The sequence below is a fragment of the Myiozetetes cayanensis genome, unplaced genomic scaffold (genome assembly GCF_022539395.1).
Source record: "Myiozetetes cayanensis isolate MyiCay16 unplaced genomic scaffold, myiCay2020 scf1, whole genome shotgun sequence".
NCBI classification, from domain to species: Eukaryota; Metazoa; Chordata; class Aves; order Passeriformes; family Tyrannidae; genus Myiozetetes; species Myiozetetes cayanensis.
In genome coordinates this window covers 143,428,862-143,437,324 of record NW_026086604.1, presented here as the reverse complement: position 1 = coordinate 143,437,324, position 8,463 = coordinate 143,428,862, and the positions used below count along the sequence as shown (strand labels likewise).

At 49.8% G+C, this 8,463-nt stretch overlaps 1 long non-coding RNA gene across 1 annotated transcript; it reads right to left on the bottom strand.

The window, feature by feature from the left end:
* Positions 1-3,850: 3,850 nt before the first annotated feature.
* LOC126638380 (uncharacterized) lies at positions 3,851-7,785 on the bottom strand. Its single transcript, XR_007628584.1, has 3 exons — positions 7,683-7,785; positions 4,906-5,032; positions 3,851-4,716 (listed from the first exon to the last, which is right to left on the bottom strand). It is a non-coding gene; the product is annotated as an uncharacterized LOC126638380 (long non-coding RNA).
* Between the last annotated feature and the right edge of the window lie 678 nt (positions 7,786-8,463).

Genomic DNA, 8,463 nt, shown 5'->3' with positions numbered 1-8,463 from the left:
TGCACTGCCAGATCCACCACTTAAATCATGTTCCTAAGTTCTGCATCTACACATCTTTTAAAGGTCTCCGGGGTGGTGACTCCACCATTGCTCTAGGCAGCCTGATTCAGTGCTTGACAACTCTTTCATGAAGAAATTCTTCCTAGTATCCAATCTAAACTTGCCCAGGCACAATTCAAAGCTGTTTCGTCTCATTCTAAAATAAGACAGCACTTAGGCTCAAGTTTTGAACCCCACTCTCAAAGTCCACTAATATGTGAACCAAAGCTATCTACCAGTGCTTAAGATGAGAAACACCAGTGTTTCAGGATTTTGCCCAATAATCAACCATCGGAAGCAGACCTTGAAACCAGGAATGCTCAGTTACTTCAGCATCATCACACCCACAGCTCATGGTCGTGGGAAGGAGAGATCTCCTGCGAGATGCAGCCAGGTGAGGGAAGTTTGAATGTAAAGTTATGAGGCTGATAGAACAAGTAGCCTGACACAGGAGCCGGTGAATAAGTCTTTCCCATCAGATCTGCAGTGGGACTTGGGGAAAGAACAGCTGCATTTGTCTGCCTGCTCCTTGGGCATGTTCCACCTGCTTAATTGAAGGCAGGTCCAAGTGAGCCATCTGTTGACCTGGTTGAGGAATCAGATCTTCCTACTAATTTAAAGATATTTTTACAGGTTATTAAAGGCCTAGAAGAAAAGGAGAGATGGATAAAAAACAACAGCTTTGCCTTAGAGGCACAGGTAATATCTGTAACAGCTGCTACACCCTATGCCTAAGCTAATTGTTAAATGAGTCACCCTGGCAAAAGAAGCATTAATAAAGGGAAGCGAAGACTGAACATCTGGAAAATAATATGAAAGGGAAGAATTTTCATATTTTGGAACTCCTTGCTGGGTGGGAACTGCTTGGGGAGACAGCTCTAATTGCTTGTCTGAGAGAATGAAAAGTGAATCTATTCCCAGTCTGAGATCAGCACAGTCATTGTGTATTCCTCCCTGCTCTCCCATCCCAGTGCCACAACTGTTATGTGGGGCCCTGACCTGCAAATATCAAGACAAGCTCTTCCTCTTCTGTTCCTCGACCTCTGTGCAGGTCCATAAGCCAAAGGGGTGCACCAGCCTCCTCAGGACCTGGGTCCAAGCTCAGGAAAAGTTGCTTTGAGCAGCCAAGTGCAAGATGCACTATCAAAGCAAAATATTTCTGGTGGCACCTCCTCTGTCCTGGTGCTACTAGGCAGTTACCAGGACTCATTTGATACACCCACTTTCTGCCTGTGGCTGTCAAGCTTTCTTGGCAATGGCCATGGGGTAGGAGAGGAAAACAACAGACCTGCTCCTGCTGTGCATTGCAGCTCTTTGCTGGTTACAGGGAGCTAAAAACATGGTCAAGTTTCTCCTGCTACAGGAAAAGGACATGGCTAACCAACAGCAGAGTCCTTTGTGCAAGCCTGCAAGGGTGTCCCAGTTCGCCACATCAAGGAGCTCTGTGAAAAGGGTCCACACCACAGTCTGAGTCAGACCCTTTCCATGATTTGACACTGGAAACTGGACTGGATAAAGCTTGGGGACGTTCCTGGATCTCATTCAGCTTCAGCAAGGAGAACCAAACCAGGATGCAGTGGGTCCCTCTGATGGCAGGATGCTGGGATTTTTACACATACCAGGAAAACAGGTTGTGCTGCAATACCTGTGCTCTAACTGTGTCTGACTGGACTTAGGTTTGCTGCTCACCAGTTCCTCGCAGAAGCAGATCATCATTTTTCCACCTTCCCTGCATTTAGTCTTCTCGCCCTTCTGCCATTCTGCACCTTCTCAGTCTCCTCTTTCCTGTCTTGGAGAAGAAGCTTCCTTCACTAAACACCTCAAACAGTGCTGTATAGCCAGGAGATCTCCATCCAGTCTGCTACCTGTCAGCCCAGGGCTGGTTTCTCCACAGATGAGTCCTGGGCAGCGATTTCCTAGGGCACGTGTCCAGGAGGACACAGTGGGTCTGCAACAGCCACTTGGAGAATGCAGGTGAGAGAAGCAGCACTGAGCAAGGGCTCTGCAACAAGACAGGCTCACAGCTCCCTCATTTCAGCAGGAGTGTAAAATATGAGCAGTCTGATCCAGTTTTCTAAACAGAGCCTAAAAGCAACTCAACTACCCTCTAAACACAACACTGCTCCCAGCCCGATCTTGCAAGGCATCACCAGTGACACATCAAGCCCTTCCTAGATTTTAATTTCCACCTGTAAAAGTAATGGGAGTGGTTTTCAGTGTTTTACATTTGCATTCATGAAGGTAAAGGTGCCAACTCGAGTACAGGCAGTGCTGATATGGGGTACCCCACTCCCAGGGTCCCCAGCACCACCTGGGTTGCTCCAAACTTCACCCCTCTGGTGTCACCTAAGGGAGGACATTGGGCACCTATTTCTCACCAGCTGAACACAAAATATTCTGTAACTGGCCCTTCTGATCTGCTTTTTCCTGATGTTCTTCTGGAATAGCTGATGTGCATGGGAATCGATTCTGCAGGCAGGAAAACTGGAAAGGCTGAACAGGAGATCTGACACGGGGACGTGTCACCAGCCCACTCACAGCATGGCCATGACACCGTGTCATGGCACTTTGGGAGGGATGCCCAGGGATGTGGAGCAGAGGAGGGCTCAGAGAGGCCATGGCATGGGTGCCAGGGGCAGGGATGGAGAGGGAGAGCACCCCGGGTGCCCTGGGATGCAGGGAGCGGAATGTGGCTGAAGCACGGGCAGGGAAGAGGCTGCAGCAAAGGAGGGTTCGTGTGGGGGGCCGGGGCCGGGCAGGCGCGTTCCCAAACATCCACGCAAGGATCCTAAAGCATAATTATGAAATTTTAAAAAACAACTTGACGTTATAATTATAACGGTTCCTGGAGGAGCCGCGTAATTGAATTCTAGGGTGTCTTGCTCTCATTGCAGGCGCTAACAAGAGAACGGCTCAGCTTCCCTCGCAGCCTTCCCGGAGCCCTGCAAAGCTCGGGAGACACCCAACAATTCAATTATTGTTTCCCTCTGGAAAGCAGATCATTTTAGACACGCGGCCAGCTCTAATTACAAAAGGAGAGGGGGAAAATTTTCTTGTGTCCAAAAATTATTTGACTCATTAAAAGGATTTACTTTCCGCCGGGCCTGAAGAGTTGAAGCTCTGGTGGAAGGACGGAAGGCAGGGAGGAGCGGCGACTCTGGCACGAAGGAGAGGGACCCCAGCCCTGCAGCGACGTCCCTCGGAGTCTGTACTCGAGTCTGTACTCGGGGCTGAGTCCCTCCAGGAGCCCCTTCCCCAGGAAAAGCTGTTTTCTCACAGAAGGCAAACTGGGGCTGCAGCCAAGGCTGGCTGGGCGGGCAGGTTTAACCTCAGACCACGAGGCTTCGCTCAAGCAGCAGTGAGGAGAGCTGCTCCCTCACAGGGGTTTGCCAGGAGCCAGGCCAGGGCTGGGACTGGGGCTGGAGGGACTTCTCTGCTCCCTGCTCCCCTCGGCAATAAAAACATGAGGCCTTTTGCTCAAAAGCTTCATTATGGTGTTGTGGGGCCTTTTTTTCCCTCAGATTATTTTTAAATGCTCTTTTGTGGAGAAAGACGATTTTACGTAGGGGAGGTCCCTTTTCCAATTACCATTAATTAACTCATCTCTAATAGATTTTTTTATAGCCCTCCATTTCCCGTGGCCAGAAGAAGGCAGCAGGCAGGAGGCCGAGCTGCTGCTTTGCCCCAGGATGGATCAGGCTGTTCTGACCCCCCCAAGATAACACTTCAGAAGAGTTCAGATTTTTTTTTCCATTTTTGTATATTTTTTCATAATTTTTAAAAATAATTATAATAATGTCCTCATAGGCTTTACAGGGACAATGCTTCTGCTCAGTGTGGACAGCTTGGGAAAGGGGAAAGTATTGGTGAGCTCAGGGCTCCTGGGACCACTCCTTGCCTTCACCCCCAGATCCACTCCTTCCCTCTTTTCCAGTGCAGTGAAATGAATTCCAGTGTAATGTTTATGGTTAATTTGAAATCTAGCACTTGTTAGATAATCCTGTTAGTAGCTTGTGAAAACAAGGAATCCCTTGTATAATCAGTAATTATAACAGGCGTTTTATGTTAAATTATATCTAATAAGCAAGACAAAAAGGGAGATGTGTTCTTGGATGGAGCTTTCCCCGTCCGAAAAAATAGGAGAAAAGTCTTCTCCGTGGTGAAATTATACATCTCGGGGGAAATTAAAAAAAAAAAAAAAGAAAAAAAAAAGCATTGGGATATCACAGTGGGGTTGGGATGTCATAGCAGAGCGTCAGGTAGCAGGAATCTGGGGTGGTTTCTCTCCCCCACGGCAGGACCTGACCCAGCCGGGCACCGTCGAGGGCTGCTGAGCTTGGGGCTTGCGGGCGATGCCGGGGGCTGGGTGTCCTGGAGGGCAGGAGGAAGAGGATGAGGAGTAGGAGGTACCGCGTGTTTACCGCGGGGCAGAGTCGTGCCGCCCCCCGGGACCCCGCAGCCCGACGGGGCGGGCGGTGAGCCCCGCACTCTCCGCTCCCTCCGCACCGCACCGACGGCCCCTTGCGGGGGGCAGCCCGCCGGGAGGGAGGGGGGCATTGGGTGCGCGGCCGGGCGCGGGTTTTCCGCGGCAGGGGGTGGAATCTGGCAAGGGGAAGAACGAAGGAAATCGTGGCGGGGGTGGGGGAACAGCAAGGAGAAGTGGAGCCACCAAAAAACCTAAACAACAACAACAACAAAAGAAAGAAAAGAAAACCATTAAAAAATTAAAATAAAAATAATAATAATTTTTTTAAAAATATGCCCCAGCCGCGCTTAGTGCCCTAGGGGAGAAGCACCCCCATCCAACCCCACCTGCCCGCGCAAGTGGCCGCGCTGTGAGCGAGGCCGGGGGATGCGAGTGCGCACCTCCAGCTCCGCGCTGGGGCTCCGCGGGGCCTGAGGGCTCCTGTCCGCGGGGATCCGCTGACAAAGGCCCTGTTGTCTGCCTCTAGGACCCCCGGCCCTGGGTTCTGTGGTTTATTGGTTGTAACGTCTGATGGAAATAAAAGAAGGTAAAATAAATGAAGGCAAAAGAAGGTGAAAGGAAAGGAGGTAAAAGAAGGTAAAAGGAGGGGGAAAAAAAGGTAAAAAAAAATTAAACATAAAAATAAAAAATAAAATAAAATAAAATAAAATAAAATATAAAATCTAAGGCCCGGGGCAGGCTGGAGCGCGCCATTCTCTGCAACTTTTTTTCCCCGTCTTAAAATTATACTTTCATTAAACCGTCCTGTAAAAATGTGACAATGTTTAACCACTGGAGTTATTGTAAATACGCTTAATCAAATAGACTCTTGAGGAAATCTCCCTCCATAAACACGCAATCTTGTCATTTAAACATATGTATAATCAGAAAATCTAATTAAAAGCTAATCGGAGGGCCGGGTTGGGTTAATTCTGCGCGGGCGCGGGCGGGCTGCGCGGCGGCCCCGGCCGCGGTGTCTCAGCTCGGTTTTTCCATCCGAGATGGCAGATCCCTCCCGGATTCCAAACACCGTGTGTCAGGACGAGAAGCAAATGTTGTTTTAGCAGGAAAGTAGTAATAACAAAGCCATTTATGCAAGCACATTAGAGCGGCGGGAACCCTGCCTCTTAGTTAAAATTTTTGAGCCAGAAAATTAAAAACAAATATTTAACTTCGCAATTTGCACCCCCCGGCTGCCGCCGCCGCGAAACTTTCGGCATGCATATGGATGAACCCGGCCCCCGCGCTCGCCCGGCCGCGGGAAGTGGTTTAATGCGCTTTAAAAGAAATTAATAGTTAAGTTTTGGGGCGATTCCTGGGCGAGGCGCGGAGGGGCCGCGTGTGCGCAGCCCGGCGGGCGTGGGGGGCTGTGCCGGGGGGTGGCAGAAAGGGAAAAGGAAGGGAGAAGGGGAAAGGGGAAGGGAAAAGGAAGGGAGAAGAGGAAAGGGGAAAGGGAAGGGAAAAGAAAGGGAAAGGGAAAGGGAAAGGGAAAGGGAAAGGGAAAGGGAAAGGGAAAGGGAAAGGGAAAGGGAAAGGGAGAAAGAGAGGAGGAGGAAGAGAGGGAAGGCAGGAAGGAAAAGGAAAATCCAGAAGGAAAAGCAAGGAAGGCAAAGAGAGAAGGGAAGACAAGCAGCAGCTAAGTTGGCTGAATGGGTTTGATCCCACCTCGGCCAAACCCCGTGGGTTTGGGGTGGAGGGGCAGGGAGTGTCAGCCCGGGGGCCGGCTGGGCACCCCCACCTGAGCACCCACCCAGGGCACCGAGCATCCCAAACAGTGCTCGCATCTCACTGTCACCATAACTTCTGCCCTGCCACTTCTCCCCCTGCACGTGAAATTTCTCGCATTTATTAATGTCCTCGGTTTGGGTTTTTTTGGGTGTTGTTTTTTTTTTTTTTTCTACAGTCAATTTGCCAACCAAGCATCATTTCTCGGTAAAATTCAATTTAACGACTGCAGGCTGCATCGAGCATCCCGGGTCCTGCCTCAGCGGGACGGGACATTTGCCGGGGCCGCTGGTAATTGCAGCTTTTGAGGGAGTTTGGGAGATCCTCAGCATCGACAGCCACTAAGTGTCATTTCCTTGGCTCGCTGGGGAAGTACGTGGAAGTTATTTTTATTGATGTGCTCCTGGTAGATTGTTTTGGCAGTTGCAATTTCCGTGTGACATATCCAGCCTCTCCTCCGAAAATCGCGAAAGGAAAAAAAAAAAAAAAAAGGAAAAAAGCGCCTTGACATTTATCCCCAGCTACTGCCGCTGCTCAGTAACGTTTAATTACAAAACTCGGCTGCGATGCCAGCCTGTATCGGTCATTAGGAACCTTTCTTAAAATCTTGTCAGCAATGAGAAACAGATTTAATGGAGGCAACCACGTAGCTCCTGGTCTGCCAGCTGAAACTGAGACTATGCAAAAGAGGATAGAAATGCCAAATAAGCCACTGCATTCCCTTCCTAGCAACCAACTCTTTAAATTTATTGCACTTTTTTCTTTTCTTTTTTTTTTTCCTTTTTTTTCCCCTCTCTTTTCCCATTCCTGCCCTTCGAACTGCCTTTGAGGACCTGAGCAGGATCTTCATTATTTTTGGAAGGTGTTTTGGGGAAGGAGAAACAAGTTTTGCCCGGGGGTGTCGCTTGTGTCGGTTTGGCTGGGATTGTTGGTTGGAGTTTTGGGGAAAGAGGTGTCGAGAGATGGAGACAGCCGATGTCGACCTCCCGTGCCCCCGGTCCCCTCCCCGCTCTCCCCGGTCCCCTCCCCGCTCTCCCCGGCCCCCCCGGCCCCCGGCTGTCCTTGCACCGAGGGGACGCCAGGGGGCAAGAGGCGTTCACGAAGACTGCATCCCTTCATCCTTCCATCCCTCCATCCCTCCTTCTCTCCATCCCTCCATCCTTCCATCTCTCCATCCTTCCACCCCTCCACCCTTCCTTCCTTCTCTGCTTCTCCCACAGGGGTTTTCATCGCCTCACAGCGGCAAAATTCAAATTTCACTTAAAAAAATAAAAGGAAAATATTCGCAAAGCCGTTTACATTTCCAATCCCCCCCCAGCCTCAGCCCCACGTGCCCGTCTTGGGCACAGCAACGCGCTGCCTTTCCACGCAGCACAGCCAGGCGGAAACGATATCCAGAAGCCTTGTAAGGAACGGCAGAGTTTATTTAAGCCAGCCATTTAATCCTACTTACCTTGCTGCTATTTGGACCTAATCCTATTTCCTCTGTGCATTATAAGGACAGTGAAACGACACAGTTTTGTCCTCCTGGTGGAGGCTGGCTGGGAGCAGAGCGCGTCGCCGGTGCCTGGGCTGCCGCTGGTGCCGGAGGAGCGGGATGCGCTCCGCGGGCAGCAGCAGCCTCCAAAGGAAATCACTCAAGGGAAACTTCGCCAGAGACAAAAAAACCCCCACATTCAATTTCCTGACTACTGCTTTCCTCCCTGAGTTATTTATTTTGGCAACCGCACACATTCAATAAATGAAATATTCAATCAACTGACCTCCTTGCCGGCTCATAGGATTCTTTCAGGAGTCCACTTTTTTATTTTAAATTTTGTTGTAGTGCTTAAATTAACTGCAGGGAGTGTTCCCATATCCTGGCTTTGCTTGGCAACTGATGTATTACGTGGCTTATGAATTTTGCAGACAATGAACTCCAGTGTGGCTGAAACGGACCATACACACATACACATGCCATTTCCCAAGCACGTTAGACATTAGGGCAAAGTATCACTTATTCTTTCGTATTTTTCACACCTTTTCCCTTTCCCCAGACTTTGCCCCAAATGCTGAGACCTGGGATGTGAAGCTAATGCCAGAGATTTTGCTGTGGAGGCAGAAACCTCTTAAAATAATCAGATGGCAAAATACCAGGCTCACCCCCGAGAGCAGCGTTTGTAATGCTCCTGCCTGGCATTTTATTCCCTGCTTTATCTCCCCATATCACACAAATCCATACGCTGTGTATCATT